The 10,827-nt window shown below is 35.6% G+C and overlaps 1 long non-coding RNA gene across 1 annotated transcript; it reads left to right on the top strand.

Moving 5' to 3' along the window:
* The first annotated feature begins 2,064 nt into the window (after positions 1 to 2,064).
* Positions 2,065 to 2,651, top strand: LOC131858721 (uncharacterized). The gene is made up of 3 exons (XR_009359059.1): positions 2,065 to 2,147; positions 2,253 to 2,469; positions 2,575 to 2,651. It is a non-coding gene; the product is annotated as an uncharacterized LOC131858721 (long non-coding RNA).
* The last annotated feature ends 8,176 nt before the right edge of the window (positions 2,652 to 10,827 follow it).

Below are 10,827 nucleotides of genomic sequence, written 5' to 3'. Positions count from 1 at the left end.
GAGCTTGCAAGGAACCAAATCATTGCACTTGATATCATTAAAACTCATGCCAAGCAAAACTTGCATTCTTCAACATTACGATTAATCATTCAAGGCACAACAGGCACTGTAAAATCATTTCTTATTGACTACATATGCAGACAATTAAATTCAAATTCAGAACATGCACAATACCCTCTGCTTGTACTAGCACCACAGGTGTCTCCGCATATAATATCCAAACAACCACAATCCATGTTGCCCTTCGTATACCCATTCAAGAATACAAACCCTTAACATGCCATTCCCTATTAATGTTTCAAGAGCAATGCAAACATTTACGTTACATTTTAATAGATGAAATGAGCTTTGTTGGCCCTCAATTACTCATTAAGAGTGATAAAAGATTGCGAGAATCTTTTCCCAGCAGACAACATGAATCATTTGCAACTATCTCAGTCATTTTGGTTGGTGATCTTGCACAACTTCCCCCAGTTATGGATAGGCCATTATACGCATCTCACTCAACGACACTGGCTCTATGGCACACATTCGATACTGTTGTGACCTTGGATATTCCATTTCGTCAACAAGGCACAAGCTCTTCACAGATAAGATTATGTGAAATGTTGCTTAATATCCGCAACACAACACCATTGCAAACAGACTGGGAATCCCTCCAATTGCGGTCAACCCATGCTTTGACACTTGATCAGAATAACCACTTCAGCCAACAGAAGCATTTGTTTGCAACAAATGCAGCTTCAAGTGCACACAACATAAAAATGTTAACACAATTGCACTCACCCATTGCACGTGCAACAACAATCATTGCCCATCAAAGAGATAAGCAGGCACACCAAGAAGAACAACTAGCATTTGAAATTCTTCTTTCTATAGACCAGGAAATTATGCTTATTGCAAATTTATGGATAGAAGTTGGCCTTGTAAATGGTGCTTTGGGTCAAATCAAACAAATTGTCTATGATGCAGCTTCCAAACCACCTGATTTGCCAAAATATGTGGTCGTTCTTTTCAAACACTATACTGGACCTTCATGGGATCCATAAAATGCAAAACATGTTCCTATTCCACCAATTACTAGAGGAAACCGCACACAAATTCCACTAGCAATGGCATGGGGCATTACTATTCACAAATCACATGGGCTAACATTAGACTTTGCCACAGTTGACATCGGCAAAATAGAGAAACAAGGCCTAACATTCACAACACTTTCAAGAGTTAAAGCAATTGAACACCTACGCATACAACCAGCCTTCACCTACCAAAGGTACTCACGATTGAAAGGTGCAACATCAACAATTCTACGAAAGACCGAGGAAGTCCGCTTGCTGGAGCTTTCACGCAGAACAGAAGAAACATACCTACAGAACAAACACAGTCAGGTATGCAAATCACATCTTCATTATGTTTTCACGTATTCTATATCTTCTATTCAATGTATCAACCCAAAACAATATTTTCACTTTTCAGCATCAACAACACAAGTAACGTCTATCGAAGTGAAGACCCCTTTTACATGTCCCAACTCTGCAACAAAAGGTACACATCAAACACCCACTTCCTGTTCAACTATTTTGTTGCTTTCAACAATTTTTTCCCCTCCAATTTGCCAAAATTGCTTTCTCATACATTGTTATTTATCACAGGTTCCAAATGCAACCCAACAAAGAAAGCTGTAAAATATATGAATATAACAATTACAAATTTTAGCCACTTGTTCAATGCATTAAATATCCACTAATGATATACTAATACAGGGTTCTTACTTTGTTTATGTTCTTTAACTATTTGTGCACGTGACCACTTTCAGTCTGCAAGACACCTCTTCCCTTTCACATGTATTATAGTTTGTGAAGGTTAGTTTCCGATAAAGAACAACATCCAATACACCAAGCTGATTAATTTCAAGGTATGTAAACCTTACCCACTTGTTCAATACATTTAATATTCATTATTAATCTTTTAATTCATATTATTTACAACACTCTTCAGATTTTCTATGGTGTACTTCCAGGCTTCTTTCTTTGTTTATGTTCTTTAACTGTTTGTAGATTTCACCACTTTCAGTCTACAAGCAACCTATTCACTTTGAGCTTTCACTATAGAATAGCATCGAATTCAGAAAAGTAATTACTTTCACGGTGTGTAAACCTTACTAACTTGTTCAATATATTGAATATCCTCTAATAATGGCAAAAAATGTTTTATTTGCAAAAGCCTTAAGATTTTCCATCCTGTGCTTGCAGGCTTCTTACTTTGTTTAGGTTGTTCAACTATCTCTGGACATGTTCACTTTTACACGTATTATGGTTTGTCAAGGTTTTCAATTGGTACCTATTTTTCTATTCAACATTAACTACCTTCTCTCTTTAACACCCCTTCACACTTTCAAGTTCTCTTCACTCAAAAATTCAGCTTTCCATAAAGAACAACAACCAATACACCAAACTCATTACTATCAAGGTATGTAAATCTTTTCAGAATACATAATACTGTTAGGTAGAAAAATTAACTTGCTTTCACTTCTTAAACCAAATTTAATTATTGATTTCAAAAAGTTCTCTGCAGAAAAGCTCTCTCACAACAAACAAATACCGACATGAATGATAGATGAGATTCCAATTCTGCCATTTCACATCCATGAGGTATTATATTACTAAAAATTACTAGATTTCAAATTTTCAAGATTTTAAGAGTATTTAACTTCACCAATCTTACATGTTATCCAAATCTAACTTATATAAATGAAACAATGATGCAAGTCTTCCATCATATAGATCATATGGAATTCAACAGAAGGCTATATAACATGCTACTCTTACCAGCATGGGGGATGGAGGGTGGATAACAACAATACTCTGGGTCCAACAAAAACACTTGGTTGGGAATAATATAGCCTACAAAAAAAAAATGTAAATCAAATATTCATGACATTTTCTTCAAGTACATCATGCTGCATACACCAGCATGGGGGATGGTGGGTGGAAAATTTTCAAATTTGGGAACAACCATTGGTTGGGTTATGTACACCAAAATTTTCTTACTGTACAATTATCCCTTTAATAGAATTTTGTTATTCAGTTATACAATACTTCTATGGCATGAATGTAAATCAATAAACCTCTCAATATTACAACACTAATATATCTACTAACATATTGCCTTTACAATCAGACTTATCGACCTCCTGTTGCAGGCACTCCCCCTGCAACTACTAGTTATTATGTTTGATTAGATTAACCCAAGACCTTCCCCATCTTATGGAAGGCCAAGATACATAGCTTAGAATTCCACTTTAGATGTCCCTATTGGGAATTGAACTTAGGTTTCCATAGTGAGAACCCAGTGTTTTAACTAGTTAAGCTCAACCCCTTGGACCTATTTCTTATATTTTTATTTATAAAATATATATTAAAAATATTTGGTTCTGGCTATGGGGCCCATAGAATGCACCAACCCATAGTATATTTATAAAGGCGCCTAAATATTTTGCATCTTAAATGCAAATTTATGATATAAAAAAATAATAAAAGTTTTTACAAATTGTGTAATGATTTTTTATTGTAATATGTTGTTTGATAATAAAGATTGCATTTTAAGGATTTGTATTTTATAATCTTATTATAATAAAAGAATGAGTGGGAGGCACAATACAAGTTGTTATTTAGAAAGATGATAGGGTAAGCATATCAATAGTGGAAATAGCTAAATTTGCGCATCTAGAACTCTCAAATCATACGTCGGATTTCAATTTATTTTTTTGGTTGTCTCCGTATACAACTTAACTGCTTATAACTGAGGATCTAGCTTCTGTATAGTAACAATGCACGTTGTGGAATTCATTATATGCAAAACGGTCAAAAAGTGGTCATTTCAAAGTGTCATCTGATACATAATCACCTTTGCACCAATAGTAAATAACTCAAAATATCCAATTGTAGTCCAGTAGTAGTGGACAAATGCCCCAATAGTTATGCACAAATGTCCCAGTAGTGGTGCACAAATGGGCCAATAGTGGTGCACAAATAGGTTAATTATGGTAAAAAAAAAGCTAAAAAATTATCTACTATTGATACATGTGATATTCATTAATGAACTTTTCATTATCAATTTTTTGGGCTCCTTTAAAATCTAGTAATAGGGGGTTGGGCTGACAAAAACTTGTCCACTATTGATACCTTTCTCCTATTGTATGAAGCAATATATGTTCACAAATTAACAAATTTATATTATAAAATATGTAATATCATATTTAATTTTAAAAATATTTTTTAATAGAAGAAATAAATGCAAGAAAGATGAATGATATTGTCTTTCATATAATTTTATTTTTTTAAGGCATGACTAGGAAAGAATTTCTACAAAAGTCTTCTATTTTAAAAAGAACTTTATGAATGAAACTTCAAGAAGAGACTTCTTGGAAGGAGAACTATACAATTAATTGGCTCCACAAAAGAAATCAAAATAGTTTCATTTTCCATAATTTAGTTAAAGTAAGAGAGTGGTAATGTTATCACATCTAATAACTACTTTCAAGGAATTCAACTATCTTCATCTTGAGAGATTATCTTAGGTTGCATCTATTTTTTGGTTACCAAGGAAATGAATGGTTTTCTAGAAATTGTGTAGAATCTTGGACTAATAAGTAGATGCTTAAAGCAATCAATTCTAGCTTTCTTATTTTGGTTTCAAAGAAAGTGGGAGCTAAGTCTTTTGATCTTTTTTGTTGTATTGTTCTTGATAATGTCTTACAAGACCATTATTAAACATATTTTTTATCACTTAAAATAGATTTTGGGCTCTTTGATATCGTTTTGAATAGGAGAGCTTTGTAAAAAGGTGTTAAATTCTTAGTAATATTGTCATTGCTTTAAAAGTTATCCATTCTATGAGTTGGTTCAAGGATAAAGCTATGTTTATTAAGTTAGACATGTCTAAGGCTTATGATAGGGTCATGGTCCTTGCTTAGGAATGCCTTATCTACTTTTAGTTTTTGTTTGGAGTGGATCGAGTTAGTCATGAGTTGTGTGGCATATTCTTCCTTCTTTATTCTTATTAATGGAATTGAATCTCCTTTTTTGTCTTTCAAAGGTTTGTGACAAAGTGATGGACTCTCTCACATTATCTTTTCATTCTCATGGTTGAGGGTTTGAGAAATTTCCATAATCACTAGAGAGTTAATATGAGTATTTAGTGATGGAAAGTGGTTTGAAGTCTTCATTTCTATTCTTTATCTTCAATTTGTGGATGATATTATTTTGATGTGTGTTGCCAAAATCTAGAAAGTTGTTAGTTTCAAGTATATGTTTTGGAGTTTTGGGGCAATAGATTAATGTGGATAAGTCAAATATTTTTTTTTAATACTCTTTTGACCATTCAACAAAGAATTGCCCTTATCTTGTAGCTCAAGATTGAATAATTTCTCTCAGATTATCTTTGTATTCTTTTGTCAAATTATCAATTGGTCTTTCTAATCGACTTTAGTGAAAGAGGATTCTTGATAGGTTTAGAATATGATTTTCTGATTGGATTTGTTAACAGTTGTCATTTTTTGGGCATCTTACCTTTTTAACATTGGTGTTGTAGGGTCTTCTTGTTTACATATTTCTTATGCTTGTTGCTCCTAAAATATTCTAAAGGAGTTTGATTCTTTCTAGAAGTTTTTTTATGCAAGGAACCTAGACTTCTAAAGATGGATTCTTATTAATTGAGACTAACTGTGTAGGATTAAGCAAAATGTTAGTATTACTCAAAGGCTTTCCAAATTGAATAGTCAAGTCTTGGATAATTGGAAATGGTCTAAGAAACAAGATGAGCCATGAGCCAAACTTACAAGCTAATTTTTTTTTACAAGCTGTTGAGGTTGCTAAGGTTTTTACGATAAATTTTATCGGCAAAGGATCTATTATATGGAATATGATCAAAGAAGGGTGCTTTACTTGTTAAGTAAGGTCTCTTCTATATCGTAAATTTGGGTCATAATGTTAGGAAAATGGTGTCTCAACCTTGCATTTATATGAGGTTACTATATATAGTAAGTTTACATTTGAGCATGGATTGGTCCTAAGTTTTCCCCAAAGCTATATATTGGCTAAATAAGCATGTTTTGTATTTTTTTTTTTTGCAAAATCATGTCCAGATTTGAAGATATTAAAGTTTTCATTTTTTTAAGTTTCATTTGAAAGTTTTAAAGTCAAATTTGAAGGCTTTAGATGCATTTGTGGGCCCAAAAGTGGTCGTAATTGATGTAGTGGGTTATAGCTTGATAGAGCACTTCTCAAGCTTTTTGATGCTTCAAACGGTTCATCAATCAAACTTTTAGATCAAAATATACGGCCTTCAAAATCTGGGTCTCTTGAAATAGGAAATATAAAACTTGTTGGACACAAAAATGAGTTGTAAAAGGGAGTTACACATGTTGGTGTCATATTGGATTGGAGATAAGTTGGGTGCCACTTCTTTGGGTGGTTTTAGCTCATGGTTTTGTAATATTGTTTGACGGTTTGATGTATTATATCTCCTTTGTACTAGGTGCATGAGATAGAGGTTATGAGTAAGATTCTTATAGTTATTGAGTTACCTCTAGATCTTTTGATGGTGATACTCTTGAGAGAAGCTTTTTCAACAAGTATTTTTGAACACTTGTGAATGTTGAGAGGGGGATGAATCAACATATATATTAATACTCAACCAATTTAACCATTACGTTACCATTCATTCCAATTACCATATGCGCATAAGTAAAGGACTAAAACACAAAAGAGCAATCACACATGAACACCAAGATTTTATGTGAAAAACTCAATTAGGGAAAAACTATAGTGAGAATTATCCCACTATATAAAAAGAGGTTACGGATTTTTAAGCTCAAGGCTAAGTAAGCTCACTACTCCTGATTTTGACTTGCAGGACTAAGGCGAACAACCTTAAGGAAATATATAATGAACTTGCAAACACTAAATATCACTTCTTTAAGGAAATATACAATATCTATCTTGTAATAGTGGAAAAATTAGGGTTAGGGTTAAATTAAGATAATAAAATCACTTAATTACCTAATTAACCATTACATTAGGGAAGAGAGGGAATCTAATTAATCTAGCCTCAAAAGATTGAGATTTTGATCAGATTCCAGCTCCATTTGGTAAGGGTTTTCTCCTTCCTAAATTGAATTGATTTGATTGTTGATAATTAGGGAAAAATAGGTGATAATTGAAGTGATCTAGCAGAAACAATAAGCTACAAATGTCCCATAGAGTCAATAAGATGTTTGGAATCCGCTCTCAGAAGTTCGACCTAATTTTTTTGGATTGGGTAGTATCAATTCCTCATGGTCCTCTGAATATTTTGTCATCAAAAGTTGAACCTATTCGTCATTGTGAACTCTGACGATCCTCTGAAGCACGGTTCTATACTTGTTCTTGCACATAGAGAGAAAGGAAAAATTGTTGGGAATAGGGGTTTGTTTGCATTATTATCATTGATGTTAAAGGATGTCAAGAGGTTGCACAGAAGCAAGCAGCACTCATGCATAACACGAAGACAAGAGAAGATATGTGAAACACAACATTTATGCTACAGGGGCCTTGGTCGAGGTCATTATTTCCTCATGTCAGCAACGGTCTGGAGTTCCGTGTTGGTGAGGTGTACATGTAAGACCTCTTTTGTGCATCAGTTGTCGCACTCGACACTCGGCAAGGAAGTTTTCAGTGTTTGACAGAGTCCTGAGTCGGGGGTAGTGAGCCTTGATTTCCATGTGGCAACAGTTGTTTGGTTCACGTATGTCAGTGGGTCTTGTGGTGTGGCCAAATGAAGGAAAGAGGTCATGTGGGATAACATTTGAATGAAGAGAAGGCCATCTGCAACTACCTCGCAACATTGAAAAGAGAGATGCACTAGTCATGCAGGATAAGAGTTTCACTGAGGTCGAAGAACCCCTTGCTATCTCGCACTGCTGATGACAAAATCAAATTGGTCCTACGAGATTAGAAATTGATGGATCGTTAGAGGCTTCCCACCATCCCACATCGTCAAAACGTGAGAAGCGATGGTCATGCAAGGCAACACAAGGAGAAGCGAGATATATATCTCATTATCCTACAGTGCTAAGTAGGATGAGACGATGGTCGTGTGAGGTAACATGAAGATAGCAGTAAATGGTTCTCGCTATCCTGGACCATTCAAGATGAGCGTGCGATGGTTGTGCATGATAAGATAGTAAAGTGAAAGAAGGATCCCACAACATGTAGAGGGGTGGATAGAGGACCCTGCGAAGTAAATAAGAATGAAGAGAACAATGAGGTCTCTTATCCCACATGGGTTAAGAGGTCATGCTTAGAGTTGTGAAAGCTAACAAAAGTAAAGGGAGACAAGTCCCCCGCTATCCTGCGATGTCAAATACCATAAGATAAAACACTTGCAGGAAAGGTAAATTGGAAAACTTTGCATCGCGCCAGCCTGCATTATTAAAGAGGGCTCGTAAATAATGATGCAGGATAATGAAAAGAAAGAATGAGATAGCCCGATTAGAGCCGATGGTCCACATGGTGGTTGACCAAGTGACTTAGTTGTCGATTAAGAATACTTGTGACGACATATGTGCATGTAGATAGACACAAGGGTTTTACGTGGAAGCTGACCAACCTTGACCGAGTAATCTGATGAAGGAAATGTATACATATGGCTCCCTGGTTGTCAATGAGAATATATGATACGCAAAAGTAGGTGATGAAGGATCTAAGTGTGGTAGTTGTTGATCTTTTCAGGGTAGGTCGACAGAGGATGGAGAATGCATTAATGGCAATGAAGTTGTAGATGGTTGAAGGGATCGAGATAATCAACAGAGGCAGAATCAAATTATTTGGATAGATTGAGCTTGCTAAATACAATAACCCAATACAAATAACTTTCACAAAAATAGAGAAGAGACATTTAATGCAGATGGTCAATCCAAGAAAGAAAATCCAATCTACTATAGATCGAATCCCAGAGAGACATATGAATTAATTTTAAATTGCAGATTTGGAGGGAAAAACATTCTTCCACGTAGAGCTGATTGTGTAGGGCTATAAATGTGATTCGATATTGGTAGGTGTGGCTGTTGAGACAGAGATAGAGGTGGAAATATAAATATCTCAACTAGCCGATTGTATTGCAAGTGTGTGAAGTATTGAATAGGGTGTTGTTGTTTAGAGAGAGTGTTGAATAGAATCATATTGTTGCCAAGAGAAAATAGAGAAATCTATAGAAGTAGAGGAAGTAAGAACAGAGTATTATGGAAAGTGGCGTTGTAGCTGAGAGAAGAAGACAACCAGATAGAGGAAGAAGAATAAACAAAGGAAGAATCTCAGTGGGCAAAGAAATTCATTCTCAAGATATGAGAAATTTGTAAGTGTTACAAAAACTCATTTGTAACAAGGCTTTATCACTCCATTGTAAATTTTGATAACCAATGTAAATCTCTGAGTGGGTGCTTAGAGAAGGGGTAGGTGCTCCTTTGAGTAGGTGCTCATAAATGTTAGTGGTTGGTGCTCCTTGGGTTGGTGCCCTAAACTTTGTAATTCATTATTGAAGCAATCACCGGTTAGGAGGGACCTCAAAGAGATCAATCCAGACCGGTCAACAAGAGTAAACACAATAGAAACACAAATACATGATGGAGGCGATGCAGAACAAATTGAATTATAACATGAAAAATTGATTACAACCAACCGGTAATAACCAGATTGCAGAAACTGACTCACAGGCCTGCTAAAACGGTCACAACCAAGACCTCAAATCTTAAGATCTATCTTTTATGCTTAGTCTAACTTCTTCGTGGTTACATTCTAACAGTTCTATTACAATGATTTATACGATCCAAGGGGATTCGGTTGGCCCAAAAAGGATCAAAACCCGAAGAACGAGACCTAACGTGCAAAACCAACAAGGTTGGCCTCCGCCAAGAGATTCCTCCAAAAAATCCAAAGGATGAAGTGCAGATCATGGGAAAAGGTCGGCCACATGCTAAGAAACATCAGAATCAATGCTCAGGGCTCTGCAAGCTACAAAAGGGGTTTGGTAGATCACAAATGCAAATAGGTCCAAGCAACCGGTAACAGGAATTTGTCACGAAAACCGCTAGCGATAACTTGTCGGAAAATGATCCAAATGCTCCACGGTTTGGGAATAAGGAAGATGATCAAGTCTTCAAGAAAAATCCAAATCCACATGTTCTGGTGAGCCAAATCTGAGACACATAGAAAGAAATGCTAAAACTGCAAATAGAAAGCAAATATTTTTGGTCGATGCAAGATTGCTATGAACCAGGGATGCTCTTGCATCAAACATCTAGGGTTGTTGAAAAAGTGAGTCTCTCACTTTGTCGGGGTCAGCGGAAAACCAAGGCGGTCTACCTCTACCTGAGAAATCCAAGATAAATATTCAACTAGTATGTCCTTCCACTTCACCAGATACTCCTTATACTAACTACTCCGAGTAGTACGCCCAATCCTACTGTCCAAAATTTCTTCAATATGATCTGGTTCCTTCCGAGGCAACTGTTTCTCCAAGTCTGCAATGTTGTCCTCACTGAATTCTGGCTTATGATACTCATGAAGATCTGCAATGTTAAACACATGTGAGATACTCAGACTATCCGATAACTCCACTTCATATGCATTCCCAGAACTAAACTTCCTCAAAATCCTGCAAGGTCCAAACTTTTTTATCTGCAATTTGTTATAAGTTCTAACCAGGAATCTCTCTTTTCTCAGATACACCATCACTTCATTGCCAACTTCAAATTCCTTGTGTCTCCTCTTCTCATCTACCTTCTCTTTA

Source organism: Cryptomeria japonica, chromosome 10 (genome assembly GCF_030272615.1).
Source record: "Cryptomeria japonica chromosome 10, Sugi_1.0, whole genome shotgun sequence".
Lineage (NCBI taxonomy): Eukaryota > Viridiplantae > Streptophyta > Pinopsida > Cupressales > Cupressaceae > Cryptomeria > Cryptomeria japonica.
Note: the sequence above shows the minus strand (reverse complement) of the source record. Positions and strands in the feature narration are given on the sequence as shown.